Source organism: Heliangelus exortis, chromosome 3 (assembly GCF_036169615.1).
Source record: "Heliangelus exortis chromosome 3, bHelExo1.hap1, whole genome shotgun sequence".
Classification (NCBI taxonomy): Eukaryota; Metazoa; Chordata; class Aves; order Apodiformes; family Trochilidae; genus Heliangelus; species Heliangelus exortis.
In genome coordinates this window covers 24161406-24183953 of record NC_092424.1, presented here as the reverse complement: position 1 = coordinate 24183953, position 22548 = coordinate 24161406, and the positions used below count along the sequence as shown (strand labels likewise).

Here is a 22548-nt window from a genome sequence, read left to right as displayed (position 1 = left end):
TGAGAGGGGTCCCTGCCCCTGTCAATTGGAGTAGGTGACCTCTAAGGTCCCTTTCAACCTAAGACATTCTGTGATTCTGTGATAAAAATGGCAGAAATTGTGAAGAGCAGCACAGTTCAGCCAGTTTCTACTGCCAGTGTATATTAGGCATGACCTGAATTCTTCTTCTCTCGAAGGTCCTCTTTAAAAAGAGGTGGTCAATTATGCCAGCATGAAGTGGTTGTTTAATGGAAACATGTATGGGAAAGATTGCTTTTAGTACTGGAGTTGTGTATTTTGCAAACTCAAGGAAAAGTATGGTCAGTATTTTAGGGGAACAGCTACCAAATTTGGTAGCTGTCAGTTGTAAATGTGCTTCTTCTTGTCTAAGGAAAGCTTTGAACCCAGGTCTCCAAGAGATGAAAGCCTCAGGCATTAACCAAATGCAGTATCTCTCCCTCAGCTTGGTATTTAATAAAACTCTTTGGATAGATGCAGGTGAACTTTTATTTGCTTAATATTGATTGCTTTGCTTTCTTTGCACTAAGAATTGTAGGAACTTTGGTAAGTGAATTTTAAAAGTTGTCCAGTTCTATAGTATCTCCTGCGTATTTCTGTGTATGTGAAATTGCATTCTTCAAATCACAGCAGGTAGGCTTCCCACAAAATAAATGTGGAAATTTGCATTTTTTTTTAGTTGTTGTTTAGGTTTGTTTTTTTTTTTTTTTCTAAATAGAACTTAAATAGTACTTTAAAGCTTCCCATTCTCAGCTCTAATCACCCCTAACTATAACTCTGCCCCATCGCAATGTTCTGCTGTATTAAGGCTATGTAGTCTTTCTCTAGTCAGGATTCTTATGTAAAATTCTAATTTTTTGATGGTGTAAAATATTCCTCTTACTTCCTTGACCTATATGTTTCTCCCCATGCTTGTGCTTTTTTTTTTCAAGGTATGATTGATTTGTTAAATACTTTGGCATTTGCTGTTGCTACAGTAATAACAGGTGCTATTTGGAGCCATGCATGCACTTTAGGAAAAGAGTAGCCTGAACTTACTGCTTTACAAGATGTCTTTTCCCTGTCTTGTCCTCCCGTTCTGCTTACAACACAGCTATTAGTTCTGTCCATTTTTTCTTTATTTCTGCCAAGTGTTCTGTAAAGTTGTTCTGCTTCAGTTTGAACCAATGCATTATCATGAGCCCAGCAGGTTCAAGTCCACAAGTGTCTTTGTGTAATACAGTCTTAGTGCTTCTCTCTTTCTTGTTCCTACGTTAACTAGACACTGAGAACCTTCAGAGTTCATGTCAGGACAGGATCTCCAAATGAGCCAGGAGCTGTGCAGAAATGTTGTCCAAGTGCTTTTAAAACAAAAGCTTTATCTTGCTGCGCACTGGCTGTCACATAGTCTATAAGTTATTTATCTATATTCAACCAGCATTATCCCATATGAGCCTGAACTCTTCCCAGTATTCCTCCTCCTGTTTTTTTCAAGGATGTCTGTGCTAGGACACTGTTCAGAACCTATGAATGTCCCTGGACTAGTCTCATGTTACTGAAATGCAGAAGGTGTCTTAAGAAAAGTAATCTTAATTTCAGCACTATCTTTTTTCTGTTTGGCAGTTTTGATGCACACAACTAAGATCCATGAGTGGAATATTCTGCTGGGGTGAGGTTGAACATAATTACAAAGATCATTGGTGTAGCAGGCTTGGGCCCCAACTAAACCACTGGTTTTGTGAATTGGGGAGAGACTGGAAAGGGCATAAAGTCCTCTTATCTGTCTTTTTCCTCTGTGTTGGGCAGAAAGAAAAGATTTTGTCTGTATTGAGGGAAGATTAGAGAAAAGAGAAGATTCTTTGTCTGAAGAACAACAGGGCAATAATCAGTCACTTTTATGTTATTAGTTTGAAGTGTTTATTGCTGAACCATGGAGTTTTACCCATTGTCTACTGTGTGATGAAGTAGGTTGCAGATGGCTTTGTCACACCCAGGCTTGAGAAAGAGGAAATGAATTTCAGTAAAATTAATTTGTGTTTTTTCCTCAGTTTGCAGAACAAAGTTGTGAATTCAGCCATAACTGATGATATAAGGGAGATTCAGCTCTTTGAAAATGTACACGTTTTCTGCAGTATGTAAAGCAGTTTGCTGCAGTATGTAGAGCTTTTTCCATGTAAAGCTTACGTGGAAGCTTAAGCATGTAATTCTATGATACTGGCCAGTATGTTTTAATCTAGAGGCAAGATATACACTGAAGTCCAGAATAAGCTCAGTCTGGTGTCCTTTGTTTACAAATGCTCACAAAATGACTTCTGAAGTTAGATAGATAGGAAAGTGAAAAAGAGTTTTATTTGTTTTTGCAGAGAGCATCAGAAATTAATAAGGCAGTGACAGCAAAAAAAAAAAAAAAAAAAAAATTGTGTTGAAGCAATTTTGAGCATCCTGTTCTTAGAAAACTATTTTGCAAAAATGTGTCTCAATAAGTGTTTCTTAAGATGTCAAATTTATCATAGGACAAGTGCTTCATCTATCCTATTGTCCATGTATACTGAAAAACAAAACCCCAAGACTTTAATTCAATGATGTTTAATTTTAGTCACACTTTCATTGCAAGCTCAATCTTACTGTATTACACATATTAAATGATGAGCTAAATAGCGAGAGAAGAGTAGTAGGTAATCTTTTTTTAAAAAAAATCATTATTCTAATTCCCTGACTTGGCCATCAAATGTTAATGGCTATTTTCTCTTGTACAGCAGCAACTGAATGCTTGAATTACTTTGTGGTGCAATACAGTCTATGCATTAATTTGTGCATCATGTTTTAAGAATGTGGCTTTAGTTTTAAAATCACAATAGTAAATTATCAATGCCATTAACCAACAGTATTGATTTACTATGCAAATTTAGTTATAAATTATTCCTGATCCATAGTCCATGTAACACTTTTAACATTTTGAGAGTTCTGTAACTGGACATGGTAAATGAGAGAAATTTTCTCACTTTTTCCTTTTGATTAATTGTAACTGCTCTACAGTTTTGTTTTGAGCAGTAGTGTTTTCACACAGAGCTGGGATATATTTTGATTTTTGTTTGTTTTTTATTGAGTGTAGCACTAGAAAGCATAGGCTACCCCACCAATGTGAGAACTACAAACAAAATAGAAGTGTCTTTATTCATTACACAGCTAGAAGAAACAAGCAGTAAGCTAGCAGTATGCTTGCCAAAGTAAGTGACAAATACAGATGATTCAATGGGAATAGAAAATATTTACACAGCTCATGACAGAAATAACATTGATTGTGTATAAACTACCTGAAAAACAAACCCTTATATTGCAATTGGACATCTCCCTGAATTCTGTTTCTGTTTTCATTCACCCACATCATTTTGATAATAAAGCTACACCTTTCCCAGTAGAAGCTAAGAATTTGTTTTATCCTCTCCTGAAATATTTCTGCAGTGATGTGCAAGGCAATAATTACACCACTGCTTATGGCAGGCATTCTCACACTTCACTGTACACCCATCATTCAGTTGGGACCCAGATGATTTGCCCAAGCAGTGCATTTGTAGACTGTTACGAAAAACAGTTTCACTCAGAGACCATTGAACTTTTTATGGTCTAATTTTGGCCATATATGAAGGTTACTTAAATACTGAGATAACATTAATCTTTCAGTAGCAACAAGTGCTGGTTGTAGCTATGACCAGGAGCTTAGCATTCCTATAATAAAAATGTTGTAGCTGGACATGTGTAATACAGTATGTGATCATTTCTGAAAATTGAATCTAACCGGGATTGGATTCAGCTCTGCTACATGATACCATGTTGTCTCACATGGCCCTGTTCTACCCTTTTGGTCCTTGAAGATATGGGGTAGTAATTAGCAAGTACCTCATTTACTTGGCAGAAGTTCATATAATAACCAGTCCGTGCCCTCGTGATGCTTTCTTAAATAAGTGTTTCTATTTCTGTAGACAGTAGGCATTTGGATTTCTTTTTTTTTTTTAACAATGTAACTGCGTGGGCTTAGTGTTACAAATTATGAAACATTTTGTTTATGCATTATAAATAGTGATATCTATTTATAAATCAAAGGCAGTGTGTTCTCGCTCTATTCCTATGAGGCCTTTGGTTGTGCTAGCATTACCCACACACGTGCTTCCATTTTGTTGCCTGGGCAGCTAAATAGAAATATATGACTCTTAGCTGGCCTCATTAATGAAACAATAGCTGTGAGCTGGGTGTAGAATCTGAAGGAGTCACTGAAAAACACAAGCAACAAGGGGGAAAAATCCAACCCCAATGAATGGAACATATTTTAAATTATTAAAACTGTTATTCATGGGAAGCAATGCAGAGGGTTTTTTTTAGGGAGGTGGAAAACCCTGAGGTGCCAGAGGATTCCTAAAGGGCAAAACCCAGTTTGTATCTATCCTGCATAGCCATGTGAGGACAATTTATTCTCATCTTGGAGGAACAAAAAACATTTTCAAGTTAATAATATTACTGCCACCTTTCTCTCCCCTCCTATAATGCTTACAGTCAAAGGTGAAAGCCTGCCCTGCATCCCCAGTGACTGGTACAGAATCTACATCAGAAGCAGAGAGATGGGGGAAGGAAGAAAAGTGGAATGAGATCCGCTCTGTGGTTTGTGACAGCCAATAAAAATAGGAAACCCTTTTAAAAAATGGGAGCCAGAATAAAACTCATAAAAAGCAGTAATCTCCTCTAAACATGGTTCAGTTGGCAATCCCATGCTGTGATTGTTTGTTTTTACAATAGGATATCTTGCTGCAAATCAACAGATGATTTCTAACACAGTCATATATGCTAACAGTAGAAAAACATTGGTTGCTGTTTCTTTCAAGGCTTGTGGACTCAATTTATCGCTGTGCAACAATTGCTGTCCCAGTGATCTTTCAGTCTGAAATAAGTGCAGATTCTAGTGCAAAGTTGTTGCTGGAGTAACTGGTGACTGTTTTGTTGTGTTCCCAACTCGTTGCAACCTGGGAAGTGTCTCTTTTGCTTAAAGTCTCTTCAGCATTTTTCTTCTTTGTCTGAGTGATGTAGTGTTACCCCTAATACTGAATTTGAAGTAGTTCCCCTGGGTGGTTAGTTAATAGCAAGAGAAGTGATATAATAAGCAGAAACACTGCTCTTGCTTTGTTGTGTTATGGCTTTATTTCTGAGCCCACTGCTTTAAAGGGTTTTTTCTGCACATCTTATGGCTGCTGGAATGCTGTAGTGCACACCTCCTTCCTGGCAGCATTTGCTATTGCCCAGCATAGCTGTAGGCATAAGCTATTGCAGCCTCTTGTGATGCGCTCCTGAGATATTAGACCTGATGACCCTGGGGCCTTGCAGTGCTGTTTAGGGTGAAGTGCTGTTCTGTTGCCTACGTAGAGCATATACATGACCACTCCCCCCTCTCCATGTCAGATGGCTGCAGAGACCCTGCCTTTAATAGGCAAGGCTGGAAGGATAGAGTGTGGCACATGTTCTGAGTCTTCCTTTTTATAAATCAGTAACAATAGGGTGTTGACAGGCCTTGAAGCCTAGACAGGCTACACGGGTCATCATGATAAGGAAGGATTAGTGTATATAATTTGCCAAATATGGGGCCAGCCACTAGCTGAGTTTTTCTGCATATGGCAAATTTATCTACAGTAGCTTTGTGGCATGCAACCTTAGCTGGTCTCTGTATTTATTAGCAAATTTACCACAGCTTCCAGTTTAAGAACTATATGCTGAATTCTCTTTTCATATGTGCAAATGTGCTGAAAGAAGTTTTGGCTTACATGTTGACTGAAGAATAAAAAATGCATTATGCAGTATATGCCTGAAATATAAATACTTTGCAGTGTACCATATCTGTTTTTACCCTAAGATTCTCACTTGAGAGATTTTTGTGTGCATCTTCATTTTTTGGAAATAAAGCTGTCTCTAACTTAGTTCCCTGGAGGTTATAGTTATCCAGCCCAGAGATCAATGGTCAACAGAAAATATAAAGAGCCCCTAGATCAGATCTTTGACTGCTTTGTGGTAGATAGCTAAACTGCCCACCTTAAAACGTTCAGAGAAGGATAAATGCTGTAAATTCTTGGCTTGGGTGAAGAACTTGTTAACTCCCAAGTTGCTGGAAATAACAGACATGGTCAAAATCTAACAGCATTGCTGTGTTGTAAACCGTATTTATTCCTTAAAAGAAAAACAAGATTACAGGGATTTAGTAAATTCTTGCAATTATTCTCCAAATCAGATTTTCACTGATTGTGTTAATTTGCAATTTGGGGCAGAGCTCATGCTTCTGATCTTCTTGGTGTAACTGTGCCATTTTTTACAGTAATTTTTACAAATGTTTAAAAATAAATAATACGCATGCAGTTACTTTTTTAATGTTTACTTCAAGTTTTTGTTTGTTAGTATGAGAGTTTCTTTAGAGTAAGATCCTGCAGTCCCTTTGCGCTTCCTTCCTTAGTACCTTGATAAGCTCACCCATTAAACAAAGGACCCAGCGTAAATAAAATTTTTCAAGTCATTTGAGGATGCAGCAAAAGGCATAATTGACTTTGTAGTTCATTTTTAGAACAAACTCTCTCAAGGCCTTTTTTCCCCTCACTGGAGCACTTCCCACTGCAGTGGAACTGACAAGACTGTATGCATTACTTTATTTTGATACTGACATTTAAACAATAAAATAAAGCCATTTAAAACAAATAGTGGTGCTTTAAGTGTCTGAGCTGTCAAGATATCAAATTATATAACTTGGAAAAATCAGAATTCATTGTTAATGGTATGCACTTAGCAGAAAGGGTCGCTGGAGTACTAACCAGATATATATTCAGCTACCGTGGTGGAGCTAACAGGCTATATTCCTTTAGATAGAAGTGACTATATTCAATTAAATGGACTTGACTCTAGTACAATCACTGTATTCAAATGTCAAAAAAAAAAAGAGAAAGCGGATGTCACGTAGGGTCACAAATTATGTTGGATTTTGACAGATTGTAGCCTTGCTTTACAAGAGCAGTAACATCTCATTTGTCACCGTTTGATCTGTAAGTGCGGGAATGAGAGCGGAAGGCCCTCCATCTCCACCGCAATTTAATCGCTCTGAGGCCGACAGTGGCAGCTAAAGCCACCTGCCCATGCACTGTACTGCTGATCTGTTTTAATTTAATCTTCCGTCAGCTGGGATGAAAGCATAAATCGTCTCTCTTTGATCTGCAAACTGTGTGGTTTTTTTGTAAAGCCTGGTGCAGAATCAGGGAGACAGTTTTCACATTTAATGCAACATAGACAACGTGGGCTTGAAAAGCTTGTAAGTGATATTTCACTGTAGGAGAAAAGCAAGAAGTTGCTTTTTTTGTAAATTGATATGACATGGCCTCAGTTGTTTTTTTTTTTGTTGTTGTTGTTGGTTTTTGTTTGTTTTTTTTTTAGAAAAAGCCTGCTTGTAGGGGAGATTATTGATTCATAATGTATTACTCAAGTTTAAAAAGACAACCTCTACTCCTAAATTCCTCTACTTTTAAATTAAACATCTTTAAAACTTTGAGGTACCTCAAATCACCTTCTTTATGAAGGGGAGAATAAGAAAAAATGTTTGGTGATAATACTGGATAATTCTGTGGACTTTCAGCTCTTTACTGATCATGTTATTTAGTTATGTTATTGCACGTAAATGAAAAAGGGAGGATCTTTATAAAAAATAAAAAGCCCCCTTTTCCAGTGGGAAGTTCTGTCCTTTGCTGGTATTGTTGGAAGTTTTATATAAGGACAGAATGATATTTACATAGCAGATATGGTTGTTAAGCCCAGCCCTGTTTTGGCTGTACTAATTGAAATCTTATAAAGAACCACTATAAATACAACTGAAAGTGAACTGGAAACACTTGGACAAAATCTTTCTCATGGATATGTTTTCTTACAGAGTAGCTTGTGAGCAAAAAAATCCAAGTTTTTACATCACACTTCAGTTTCTACATCATCCTCTCAGTCCCTTCTCCCAGTCCTTTATGGCTTCCTTTCTCAGGCTTGGGCTTTCTTAGGTTTTGCACTTGGCATCTCCCGTGACGTCCATCATTCACAGTTCTGACGTTGTCCATTTGTGACAAGACCCTTAGCTTGTCAATCCAAGCTGGGTCTTGAAGTGCTTCAGTCTTAAATTTCTGAAGAAACACAGTAGTGGAAGGCTCAACCCCACAACTGTGAGAGTTTTTACTGACTTTGTAAATCTTTAAATGCATTTTTTTGCTCTCCCTTTTTGGATGACAGCTTTAGGGTCTTGCAGTTCAAATTCCAAATACCAAAAAGCACACTCTGAAAACCTCTCTCCAAAATCCATATGAACCTGAAGAGTTGCATATATTGTCTGCAGTGTAATTTTACGGACTGAGACTGGATGTAAAAACTTCTTAGTGAGATCTTTGAATACCTTCCCATTAATGCTGAGACTAGGCTGTGGCTTTCCCACTGGGAGAAAACTCTTTTTTTTGTGCTTAGATCTCAAACCTGGGAAGTTCCTTTCCTAGTAATGAATGCAGAGTGTTTTCTTGTTCCTGGAGACCAAAGAACGCAAACCACAGCTTATAAGAATCCCCCCCTTTTTGAGTGACTAACCATCTTTTATTTACTGAGCAATGTTGCAATGTTTTATTTGAGAAGGTTTTCCATCTTCATTATTTGTAGCAGGATTTTGTTATTTGGCAAAGGATTCTGTCTTGGGGAGAAGAAATGCTTATGCTTTCTCCTGTAAAATTCCATTCAGCCTATGCTGGCATACAAATAGTGAAAAATTGCCTTTACCTTCTTTTTGCTTTCATTCCTCATGAAAATTTTGTCAGCCTGACAATATAATAAATAATTATGGAGTTGCTGTGGCCCTGGAGTGGGGAGGGAAGGAGAACCAGGCTGCTAGTCTCCCAACACAGATTCAGCTTACGGTGTGCCCTGACCACTTTGAGAGCACTGGTTTGATCTAAAACACACAATCACATAATCTTGGGTAAATAAGAAGAATGAGAACAGAGAAAAAACTTGCTTTTATCCCCAAAATTGATCTCTGGGACTGACCCAGTTCCCCGGGGCATGAACTCTCACAGCATGATACTAAGGGAATACAAATGGCCCAGACTATTCCTAGCCCTACTAACCAACCCTTGTCTCCTCTGAGTTCTCTGCTACAAGCTGATGTGGTAGGGATCCTTTAGAAGCAATCAGTGGTGCTGTCCTGAAATTCAAGTGCTTTCAGGTTGCTGACAAAGCACATGAAAGAGGAAGACCTCTGTACTCACAAATATTACAAATTGTTTTATCTTGGTTTCAAAAATGCATCTTGAATGTCATACGTGTACAGGATCATAATAAGATACAGCAAAGGATATTGATTTGCAGAGTTGAGCATCATTTGTCTAATTCTCTATACAAAGCCTGATGCAAGAGGAAGCAGAAATTAAGGCTGGATGAACTATCAGTAGTTCTAGTGTTTTCTAACTTCTGACTTATTGCATTTACAGACCAAACCTGGGGATGGCTATGCAATGTTGGGTTTCAGATGGAATAATGAAGTGTATAGATGCCTGCACCCTGCATAGGGTAAACAATTGAAATGATTGAGACAGTTATCTTTAGTCATGTGTAGGTAATTGTAATAATAATAAAATAATAATAATAAAATAGCAACAAATGTCATGTAGACTTATACTGAACTATCATCAAATCAGTTTCAGGAAGGTTTATTTCAATGTATTTAAATAAAAGCAAAAGGTGACAAATTAATTTTTTTTCTAAATTTTTATTTGAGATAAAATTATTTTCTAAGCTTGAATAGCTTATTTTGTCTAAATATAAACGATTTCTACCAAATTTTATTCTTCATGATGATACCTAATGTGTATGGGGCATTGCTGCAGTGAATTTATAATTGAGCTGGTAAACTAGCTCTTTCCAGTGAGTCTGACTTTTTAAATTTTGTATTTATGAAAGATGATGTCAGTTTAGTTTTATATCACCTTCATGCATTCAGCCCTTTTCTTCTTACTATTTTTGGGTGGTTTTGATTAGCTTTTCAATTGGAATTCTAAACTCCATTACACTGCAGGCAGTAAAGTACAAATATAAACCTCACTATGCTGCTATCAATACAGTCCTCTCTTAAAACTCCAGCACATACAACAAACACAGATAACTCCCTCCTGATAAAGTCCATGTATCTATTTAAACTTAGTAGTGTAATGAGAGTGAAGGCAAAGACACAAATGGTGTACAGTATACTGTAGAGTTTTGGAAAGTGTAGTTACAGCTAGAGAGCAGGGAGAAAACAATTGGAGAGTGTTGTCATTGTTTTAGGCTCTTACTAGTCCATTCATTTCTGTTGTATTTGTGATGTTTGTATTACCTTTTGCCAGCATGTGTTCTTGCATTCATTTATACTCTGTTCCTCTGTGTCAATGTCACTTTAAATGGCAATCACCAGAAATCCCCCCTATTGCAAAGAGCAAAAACAATAATTGAAGGATATTCATGCTACCCTGATGGCAACGTAGTGATAATGTATAGATTATCTTTACTTCATATATTTTGGTGTTCTGTTTACAGCTTGAGGTGTATGGCTGTATCCGTTTACATAGTCTTCAATGTGGGTGTAGTTCAGTGTTCATTGTGAGTTGTGGTGGCACCATTATATACTGATTTTTATACATTAACACCTACATTGGTCAAACTACCTGCTACCTCCTTGAGTCGCAAACTTAAAGCTGTATCTTTTGATCCTTGATCCGTACATAACACTGGGAAACTTACTTTGTCCCATGGTGAGAGTTGGAGCAGAGTAGGTATTCTGTGGATCCACTTGATCCAGGTATTTATTTCTGTGGTTGCTTAAAATGATGGAGGACAGGATTCGGTGACTCAAATTGTGCAGTCCTAAATATAAACGTCATTTGTTTTACAGCTGGAAAATTATAGGAGCTCTCAGTGTCTTTGCCAACACTTTTCTTAATGTTTTTTAAAGTGAACACATGAATTTACAAATATGTCATAGTATTGTGAATTACACATTCAGGAGGTCACTATGATCTAAATGGCATTATTAAATATTTACCCAAACTATATAGGTCATGGCAGCCAGAAATTTATTATGGGAACAAATCATTTGTCAACCTGTCTGTTCTTAAGACAAAACCAGTAAGGCAAGATATCCCTTCCACTGTGCCCTGGTGAGGCCACATCTGGAATGTTGTGTCCAGTTCTGGGCCTCTCAGTTCAAGAAGGACAGGGAATTGCTTGTAAGAGTCCAGCTCAGAGCCTCCAAGATAACTAAAGGAGTGGAAAATCTCCCTTATGAGGAAAGGCTGAGGGAGCTGGCTCTCTTCAGCTTGGAGAAGAGGAGAATGAGGGGTGACCTCATTAATGTTTATAAATACGTGAAGGGAGAGAGCCAGGAGGATGGTGCCAGGCTCTTCTCAGTTATGCCCAATGATAGGACAAGAGGCAATGGATATAAACTTGAGCATAGGAGGTTCCATAGAAACATGAGGAGAAACTTTTTTACTGTGGGGGGTGACAGGGCACTGGAACAGGCTGCCCATGGAGGTTGTGGAGTCTCCTTGTCTGGAGACATTCAAAGCCCACCTGGATGCATTCTTGTGTGACCTCCTGTAGGTGACCCTGCTCTGACAGGGGGGTTGGACTTGATGATCTTTCGAGGTCCCTTCCAATCCCTAAATTTCTGTGGTTCTGTGATATTATTTAAATTTATAGAAGATGCAAAAACTGCTTCACTGGGTTTCTAGATTCATATTAAATGGAAAAATATTTCATATATAATGCTAATTAAAGATTGGTCAAATATTTATCCATGTCTTCTATGGCAAATATGTATCCCTCTTAGGAAAAGAAACATTTCTAGTACTGCCCACTAGTTGAATTTTTTTTCTGTGAAGTCCACTGTACCAGATAATAATTGTTTCAGTAGGTTTTTTTGCTTACTGAATTGTTGTCTAAGAATTCAAGAAGCTAATCTTGGTAAAAAAAACACAATAAGAATTCTTTTTTTTAGAAGCTATATCTTTACAGTGGCAAATACTGTATCAGGGAAAAGCTGCTAGAAAACTACTATTTTACTAATTAATTTCCATGTGAATAATGGATATACACCGAGGAATGGAAGTAGATAAAGATCTCAATAGGACAGGCAAAAATGAAGTAATGGTAATATCTTATGTTCTTTTATTATAACATCCGATCAAAAAAAAACCCAACAGTCTAGAAATACATTTTAGTAGCGATAATTTCTAAGTTAGAAACCTGGGATTTCCCTTATTTGATCAAGTTGAAAATCTATCGTTCTAATTTGTTGTTTCTGTTGGAGACCTAATAATTGATTCTTTCAAGACAAGCATTCAAGTAATTAACTTTGTTACGCAGATAATATTTGGAGAGAGTGAGTATTTTTTTCCAGTATTCTTTCATGCTTTGGCAAATTGATAAGGCATTTTCCACTGTTTTACCAACATAGTTTCAGTTCTGGTCTTTTCTTCTGCAAGTGGTCTAAGTGTGCCAGGCTACTTGAATGCAGGATTTGACCCAGAAAGTATCAGAGATCAGGTAGTAGCTTGGAAAAAAGCTACAGGTGATGTTTCTGTCTCCTTGTGTATGTCTGGAGACCTTTGCATGTTCTATTTTTCTCTCTTAGACCTAAGATTTTTTTATATAAACTTTAATTGATTTTTTAATTTTAGAACAAAAATAGTAAATGCTGTAGCTGAATATGTTTCTGGCTGTGAGAATGTGTTTTGTTTTCAAATTTATTTTTTTCTTTTCCTTATTAGTGAAAATTCTTTAGTTTTAATAAGGGTTATGCAGCCTTATAATATACCATTCTGGATGGTATATTAATGAAGTATTTAGTTTCAAATTTTTTTTAAGAGACCCAAGTGGATACATAGATCAGTCCTGGAATTTACCTAAAAATAAGCTATTCCTCTCTTACAGGAAAGAAGATTCAGAAGTTATATAAAGCCTCTGCTTCTTGAATGCTTTATTCAGTGTATACCCGTTTAATACTGTTTTCATTAAGGAAAAGTCTTAAAAAACTGTTAGTTTAAAGTATGTCTTTAGTAACCTACACAAACCAGGTACCTGCATGTGTTCACCACACACTCTTTGTTTCACTTTTTGTTAATTAAGAGTTACATTAGAATTCACATATAAATTTGAACTGAGTTCAATAAATAATTTCTTTCAGATAAATAGCTGATTTTCTTCCTCTCTTTTTAAATTAATATTAATGTTATGGAGTCTTCTGTACCCTTGCTTTACTCCTGAGTATCTGATAATTGGGTTGGCAGAGTATACCTGGGGTCATCTTGTTTAGCTTATCTGCACAAGAGAAAGAGAGGCAAATAATAAGGGAAAGCCACAATAAAATAGTGGAAAAAATGAAAGGAAGATTTAATCTTTGGCCAATTTGAAACATATCCTAGAGAACCCATGGAGAAAAAGATAAAGTGTGACTATGAGTAAGTTAACTAAACACATTACAGTGTGTGAGAGTAAATAGAGTTAGTCCATTGTACATGTTTAATTTCCTATTAGTCTGTGGCGTTTACTACTCTGGTCTGAGTTGGGGCATCTGTAAATTCAGTTAAATACAGTGCATTGTCTAAACATATCACAGCTCCAATCAGTCACCCAGGCTGCTGATAAGAAGCCTCTTGTATTATTGAATCTACAATAGGGAGGCTCTGCAGGCACAAAGATAACAGCTAGGTATTTCACTTTAAGTATGAGAAAAAACAGTGACTCGCCTCTGCTGCTGCAGCCCTGACATTTATTACTACTCTGATTTGTTTTATACTACTGATGTGAATTTGGTTTCAGGTGCTTTATATCTCTTCTTATTCCAAACTTAAGACCTCTGGAAGATAGTATCTGGAAATAGTAAGGAAAGACAAGTAAATAATAATCAACTTTCATAGTATTGCATAGATAGCAACAACTGGAATGCTTTCCAGTGCTTTAGGAGTGTCTTGCTGGATTCACCTCTGAAAGATGAAACAGGATTTTCTTTATTCTTTCACCATTTTCTTCCTGTTGAATTATAGGAATTTCAGTGATGTTCTTTCCAATATACAGCTATTCTAGAGAAAGTGTGAATCTGACCATAATAGTTAGAGGGGGCTGGAATTTTCCCAGTGTTTCAATAGATAAAAAATTGTATTTTTGTGATCTTTTCATAGAAAAATAGCAACCAAGGTGTATCAGTAGGTATCAATGCAAACAAAAGTGCTACAGCAGTATGACTAGAGCATGTTATTTAGAGAAAGGCGCTGTGGATAAATATGGGATTGGTAGTGACCATCTTTCAGGGTCCTTTATGTTTCTCAATTTATCAATGTCTTTTTAGTCATAAAATTTCAGCAAACTCTTTAAGTGTTTAGCATAAAATTTTTTCTTCTCAGATATATTACTCAAGCCAGTTTTTGTTAGTTCATTTTTATTTTTACACTTTGGCCATTATCAACAATAAGGATTAGTAAAAGTATTAAAAAAATTTAAGATAATCTTTATAAAACCTCATGCTTCAGTGCAAAGATCCAAGATTATGGAGGGACTGGTGATTGTCAAAGCATGTGCCTCTTACTTTCCCCAGAGAAATCGGTTCAACTTTGGCCAACATGTTGGTCAGCTCAGTGTGACTTGGAATGAGACTATTGTTCTGTGAGTATAAACTCATATACCTTATTACCCACAACATAGGTATTTATTACTATATGCAGTGTGTGTATATACAGGGATATGTATACACAACAGGTAGTAGTATGTATATATAGTACTTATACCTACTGTGTATATATTCTACTACACAACAAATAGAATGTATTTATAGTAGTGTCTATATCATATGTGTTTTGTAACATCTATATATTATTTTTTTACTCATATAAACTATGGTATTTCAGCAGTTCTGATACTGAAATGTCATGGTAGATAGTTTCCCATTGTTTCTATCTCATAGAAATATGCCTATTTTATACTATAGTTAATATATTTGATATTCTTAATTTGTTAGTAATTTTATAGGGCTTGTTTATGGGTTTTTATAGGTTTTGCTTCTGATTTGATGCACTTGCGAGAGGCTATAATTAATTGTTCAGTAACTTTGCAATAGCAAGTTTGTAGAGTTTTAAACATTCATTGTTTATTTCCTAAGGCTCCTTTGGTTGTACATAGATGTTGAATTACAGCTGTATTTCTTGAAGTGTCTTACATGAGTTTGTTTTGTGCCTTCTTATCACAAAGTTTTGTTTCTGCTGCCATCTCAGTGCCAACTGTGTGAAGTTTAGTATTTGACCCTACACAAATAAAAATCCTAAATGAAAATACCCAAAGATCAAAATAAGCCCAAGGCCCTCAGCAAGATCTGCAGTAAATGCAAAACCAAAGCAAATGAAGAAAATGCTATGATTCACCTCTGGTTTTGAAACAAGGCATTGCAGTACATTGTGGAGTTCCAGATTCTGAAGCAAATTAATGGTGCTATGTGAAAAACAGGTCTGGTTTAACATTCAGCATGTTGTCTCTTTGACTGTTAGTAGCAGAGTTCCTGGTAACAAATGTATCGTGGCTCTTTATGTAACTGAGATTCAGCAAAAATTCAGCAATTTTAAGGCTGTTTCTCAGTTTTTGCGTAAGCTTAAATCTTTTTTGTGACCATCTGAACACAATTGAAAGGAACTGTTGAATTGGTCTCTACAGTTCAAGAATGTCAACTGGTGGGCTGCTAAAGGAATACCATGCAGTCATGCACCCTAGAGTGACAGTGGCAGTCATACATCCTGGAGGACAGGAGAGGTATGAAGGACTCAATTGTACTAGGAAACAAAAATCTAGAAAAGCCTTTTCCAGGGAATTTAAGATTAAATCTATGTGTTACTGCACCTTTCCCCCTTGCTTTTAAAGAAAATGCTTGTGAATGTTGCAAGATTATCTTAGCTGTACTGTGGATTCTTTGTACAGCTGCTGTTCATTCTTGTTTGTAAGATCACTGTGCTGGGCTTTATTGTTTCTGATATAGTGAGCATCAAAGGTATGGCTAACATGGCAGGCTAGCACATCTGCCTATAGCATTAAAAGTACACCCAATCTCAGTGTGAAGCTTTATGCAGCCCAAGATACGAAGAAGAAAGCAGCTAAAGGCAATGGCAGATAGGAAGATTGCATAGGAAAAGGGCTACCAGTTCTTAATAAAAGTCAAAGGTGATGATTAGGTTGCAAAGAGGGCTATATGGATATGTAATGGAATATAAAATTGCTCTCGGTAGTCAGTAATTCAACGTATTGTCATACCGTTAAAAAAAACCTATTCAGTTTTTAGAAAATATGCAAATTACTTCTACACATGGATGCAGCCTCTAGTGCACACAGGTAGTGATCAATAGGGATCTCTATACTAGTGAGATCTTCAGGAATGTAGGAGAGATTACATTTTCTCTAATAGAAGGTTGAAATTACCAGGGAAAGCCATGGGGGTTACTTATTTCCTAAGAACAAATGAAAACCAGGTTTCTGAATGGCTAGAATTCGGAGGCCTAAAAACCATTATGAAGTAACATGAAATATTCCAGTCTAGCAAAGTCAGAGATTATTAGAATGCTGTTTTATAGAAAACCACAAAATTTTCCAACTTTTCAGTGAGGACTAGTAATACTGAAATGTGTTTTCTATCACAGTTTTCTTGGTATTCAGAAAAGAGAGCTACCAGAACAATTATAGAGTGTTTGTAGAAGTACTTCAGTAAAGTTTCATCACTGTAAATACTCAATTTTGTAATGACTGTGCTTTTTTCAATGTTTTTTGTAGCTCAACTGTTGTTATTCCTTTAAGGTAGGTCTTTGTGTTAGGAGGGACTGGTGGCAGTCAGGGTTAATTTGGTGTAGTCATAAGTGGATACCTACTTTCACCAGTGCTTTGTATAACAGGAAATAAATATTGCAGTTCCTGCCCAGCCCATTTGAAATCTGTCCACGTCACCAAGCCAGCATTCAGGCTTGAACAGTGTGAAATACTGGCATCATCTGTGCCAGGATTTCATTATCCAGTGTGTTACAGGTTGCTTACAAATGTATGTCAGGATAATTTGTTCCAGCTTCTAAAATGTCTGTCTGGACTGCCCTCCAGTTTCACTCATCAGGTAACTCCTACATTTTCAGAAACATCTTTGTATTGGGCCTTGTTACTGGGGTTGTCCCTAGCTCAAAGCAAGGGAATGGGACAGTCTGGTCCCTGAGGGACAGAAAAAGGAGTCTTCTGTGTCACTGAGGCTTCATCTACAAAAAAACATAATGCTCTGCCACTCGCTTCTATATGGTTACTCCATATGCTCTGAAACAGCTTTGAGGCAAGCATTGAACTTTTAGTAAAATCAAACTGGTAAGCAAAAACTTCACTTGCTTCTTCCTTGCCATGGCAGAGTATCAGTGCTTTGGCCCAATTTGACCATCAGTGTTACATGTTACAATGTTTCAATGAGCACTTCGTATGTAAATTGGTAGTTAAAATGCAATATTGTTTATTTATCAGTATAAATTGTGACTACTTTTTACTAGTTGATAAATTCTATAACTTGTAAAATACGTGAAATAATCAGCTTTTAAAATCTATATGAGAAAAGAGTTAATTGTATAGCTGTAGGAGGGAGGGAAAAATAAAACTTTGGATTTTGTCTTGTAAGCAAATCAATGAGTTGGAGTTGGCTTCTCTTGCAATACCTTTTAATTTTTTTTTAAGACCAAGGTATTTTTCTTCCTTGGTAGAGAGCCTGCTACTAGGTATTATCAGTTTTGAGAAGGTTAAATTGCTCTTGCACAGATTAGGATTTGTTAACAGATGAGGTTATTGGTACTGTGTGCATTCCTAATCCCTCTTCAGTACTGGTGCATCTCCAAGCATACCAGTTTAATTAACATTGAAATTCTCATATTATTTAGGTGTGCTGATTACAGGCAAAGACTAAGTGGAAGTCAGTTTGGCATCCCAAGAGACTTCAGTGTTAACAATGCAGAAAGGGTTTTTCCTTGTTCTCCCTCTTCATGAACTCCAGATAAGCAGTAGGCCCCAGTTAGATTTTATTACTATCACGCACTCTTCATGGTCATCTTTTAATATTTGAAAGGATCATTTGTTAACTGGAAATGGTCAATTTTTTTTTCTTTGGCTTTTGAAATATTATTTTCAATTTTTAATTTGATTCATTTAGATGAAATCATTAATCAGGGTTGAAACTGAGTTAATTTTCTGGAAAATAAATGAGGTTGTTAGAGTGAATGTTATTAAGTGGGCTCTTTGCAAGAAAGGGATAATAGCTGAAAATATGGAAGACTTTGAGAACTGTAGCAGTTGAGGGATAAAAAACAGGCATTTTTTTTCCTAGCTAAGTGCAGTAATTTTTTAAAGGAAGCCGGGCATAGGAGGGATATTTCAGAACTACCATTATTAAGGTAATACGTACAGAGTAAATGCTCTTATTAAATATATATGCTCCTTAAAATGCTACAGAGCCAGAATATAGATAGAGATTTTAAAAAATGCTCTCATATTTTTTCAGACAGTATGTTGCTCCTAAAGCTCAGTATTTGCTATTCCAAGCAATACACACTTGATTTTTGAGACAGATAAATATTTTTTTAGTAACTCAGCAGAGGTACAACCATCCAGTTAAAAAGCTTCAGTAGAAAGGGAGTGCAGGCCACTAAAGCAGTTTTTTGATGTCTAACCCAAATTCAGCCTAAAGAGGGTTCTGTTTGCTTATTCTTTGGAGTTTGCTGCGTGATACAAAGTGATTAAGATAGCCAGCAAAATCCTTTATGAACAAAACAAATAAGATGGGATTGGACTAGACAGGTAACATCCTAGATTTACCATGCAAGGTTATTTAAGTTAACTACAGAATTTATTTTGCATTGTTTCCTAATGTCATCTACTTTCTGCTAACCTTTCATTTAAAACAGAGCTTTCCCCCTCACTCCCTCCCTGAATTTCCCCCAGTACTCTGGATGTTAGGGCTGCCTGCTCTGCCCTAGTAGGAAAGAATTTTTTCTCTTCAAGTGTTCCAGTCTTTGCTCAAGAGTTATCATAACACCAAGCACTTAGTGGCCTTAGGTCAGAATTTTTGATGGATCACTATGACTCTGTTTAGATTTTCCTTAATGCCTGTGTGCTTGTTAAGGACAATTTCAAATTCCATTATTGTCAATAAATGGTAGGAATTGTAGGTATCTTATCCAAGAAGGTGTTTCTTGTAGGTGTTTTTTAACTGTCCCGTCCAACAAGATACTAAATATGCTCAACTGCTTTGAGCTGCAGAAGGAAATGAGGGTGGGCCCATTAGAAAGAAGAATTCTCAAATGGAGAAGGATTGAAAAGTTTCTGCAGTAGAGGAGAAGGTCACATGGAAATAGAAACAATTCTGGGTGGCAGTTGCTTTCTTTTTGAGATGTGCCTTTCCATTATAAAGAAACACTAGCAATCTAATGGCTTAAGTTTGAAATGTTTTTCTTTTAAAAATTTAAATGTCTGGGAGTGTTCAGTTTTCCTTTCCCTTTAGAAAGTGACAAACACCATCAACCAAATCTGAACCTTGGCAGACACCAAAGTTGAGTTTGTACATTCTCTCTGCTAACAAAGTTAACCAAAGAGGTGATAGCTACAGACTTTTATATGTCCAAAATATTATTTAAAAGATGGTTACTTTTGAGACAGAGCATAACAATTGTTGATTTACAATTTTATTTTTCAGTTACATGATCATGATGTAATTGTTGTTACAGTGATGTAACAACCTCAGGTGGATAGAGTATAACATGTTAATGCAAAATGGCAGCTGCTTGATATAAATATTCTTGGGCAGTTCTAACTGGTTTTGAGCTACAGGAAACAAGTACCTGTTATTCAAGGAGTGAATACAAGTACAAGTATTCAAGGAGTGGCAAAAGAACCTCTCTTCTGGAATAGGACATGTTCCTGAAGTCCCTCCACATGGTTAAGATCAGTCACTTGTCATCAATTAGTCAATTGCTATTAGTTACTGCTAATGGTTTTTGTATCCAGCCTGCATTATAGACCCTACTTGCTAATAGGAACAGATTAATGACTCAGCAGGAGAAGGCCAGAGGCCCCAGTTCTTAATAATATAATTTATTATACTTAGGTAGGTTTATGGTAGTATTATGTAGATGCTATGAGAATATAAAGGGACCTGCTGAATCTCAGTAACATAGTCCTGTGCCTTTGAAGTCAATAGACTGTTAAAACTGCTTTAAGTAGCAGAAGCAGAATCAGGCTGGTCCCTGAGTGTTTTCCCATGAACTTCTTTTCAGATCTCTTCTGTCTACACCTCTTTATTTAATATGCAGTGTATTTTGGTATGCAGAAGCTATTTCTCACATGATATATTTACAGAACTCCTTAAAATCACTCAAATTTTAAATAAGTTTTAAATGTTCATGTTGAGAAAACATTTGCTGCTGTTTTTGCATAGGTTTTAATTTTGCTGCTGGATTTGGTTTTAACAATGGCTGCTTTTCTCCAAGCTTTCCAAAATGTTCAGAGACTTGTGGTCCCTCCCAGAGTCAAAGCCACTTCAGACTCATATCCATAAGTGAGTAAGGCTTCTGACAACATCTCAAGTATTTACATGAAGTTGTTTGCTAGCCAGGATGTTACCAGGACTTCGCTGCATTTGATACTCAAGAATATCAAACAGCTTGTAGTGGGGGAAGGCAAAAGGGAGCACAAAGATGGGATTTGGGCAAAATGATGTCAAGGATTGCCTAGTTGGGTGTGTAGAGAAGGACCCACTTTGTCTAGGTAAGCATGTGTGGCACGGTTACTAAACAGCACTTTACTGCTCACTAAAGACAGTTTTGAACAGCTGGCTTGGCTGTTATTACAGAAGCTATTCTTTGAACCTAATCAAGCCATTTACCACCCCTTCTTTGCTACTTGTGGTATGGGAAGCCCATCTTTTTCTACCTTTCCTTTTCATGTTTTCTAGAGTGTTCAGTCCTGGCCAGCTTTGTATTTAATTTCTAGTGTTTTGCAGTGTCTTTGAACACAGCCAGTTCTGATCCTCTTTTTTCTTTAAGAATTAATTAAAGGGAAGGTTACATTGCATTTCTTATTTTAAAATATATTAACATAAATTTTCTGTAGTTTTGGCATGGAGATTCTTTCCTCCAATGGCTGTTTGTGGTTTGTGTGTAGCCTTCAGTGTTGGTCTTACGATAGGTTTTTTTAAAAATCAAGGCTCTATTACCTACTTATTCACATTAAAAATGTTTACCAGTGGGAAATTTTGCTCTGTTCTGATACGTTATTTACTCTGTTTTCAAACTGTGCCTTTGAAACTCTTCAAAAATGGGGAATTTGCTCCATAGAACAGCTCAAAATGTCTTATGTGCAGCAGTAGACAGCAACATTAGGCTTCTGTAGATTAACACAGAAATAGCAATAGCAGTGATAATAAGTTGGTAAGATTAGATTTCCAATGTCTTGAAGAATGACACTTTGAGGGAAACATCTGTATCTAAAACTCCACAAGGATTTTTGCAAAATGACCGCTCCTTACTCCTGCAGATCTTTCTTCACCATGCTTCTGAAGTTTTAACTTCAGACACCTGTATTAGTTTGGCCATTATCTTGAGCTGTACAAGATCTTCTACTTCTTTGGTACATTTCTGATGTGGACAGACTAGTAAAATGAGAGTAACAAATAACTTTTGAGTGAATTTTGAAGCAGATACTATCTGGTTCTCCACCTGGCCAACTACAGCTGATATAGCACCGAAGTATTTTAAGAGGATCATTGATTTCCTTTGTTCCTAAGGACACATTTTATATAAGCTTTTAAAAACACAACAAATTTTTGTAGCCAATAGATAGTAAGTAGCTATCTGGTGAAACTATTTTCAGTTATAAAATCTAACAGTGGGGGATGTCTCTGTAAAACTTTTTCTTTTGCATCTCCTTAGTGTGCAGCAAAGGGTGCTAGGAATTGTGCTTAGGATGCTTAAATGCTTAGGATGTCACTGAAAAAACATGTCAGTTCAGGTTTGGACCAAGTCATGCTGCACACAGATACAAACACGTGCTACTGATTGAAAAAAAAAAAATAGTAGTTTATTTGCTGTTTGGATAAGGAAGCTGAAGCTGCAATTTTCTGAACGGAGTGCGCTGGGATGGGATAACCATATGTCCTGTAAGTAAGATGCTTGGCTCTGTGCAGCTATTGATAGTAATATAGGGTTACTGGCTAGCAGTGTTATCTGTGCAGTCGCCAAAGGTTTAAAAGTACACAAACCCGACTTAAAACAACCATCTTAAAAGGGCTTCTGAAGCCTCTGAAGAAAAATCAGGGGTTCTAAGTGTGATAGTCCAGCTTCAAGTTTCTTATTTAAGCTAAGCTTACCAGTTTAATTTTAATCCCTTTCAAACGCCTTGGTCATGCTTTGAAGATAGAAAACCACCCCCTCAAGCTCTGAAGCTGAGCAGTGGCCCTTTTTG

At 36.7% G+C, this 22548-nt stretch overlaps 1 protein-coding gene across 29 annotated transcripts in view; it reads left to right on the top strand.

The window, feature by feature from the left end:
• The window catches only part of ESRRG (estrogen related receptor gamma), a 404999-nt gene that overhangs the window by 312371 nt on the left and 70080 nt on the right, over positions 1-22548 (top strand). The gene's annotated exons all lie outside the window — the stretch shown is intronic.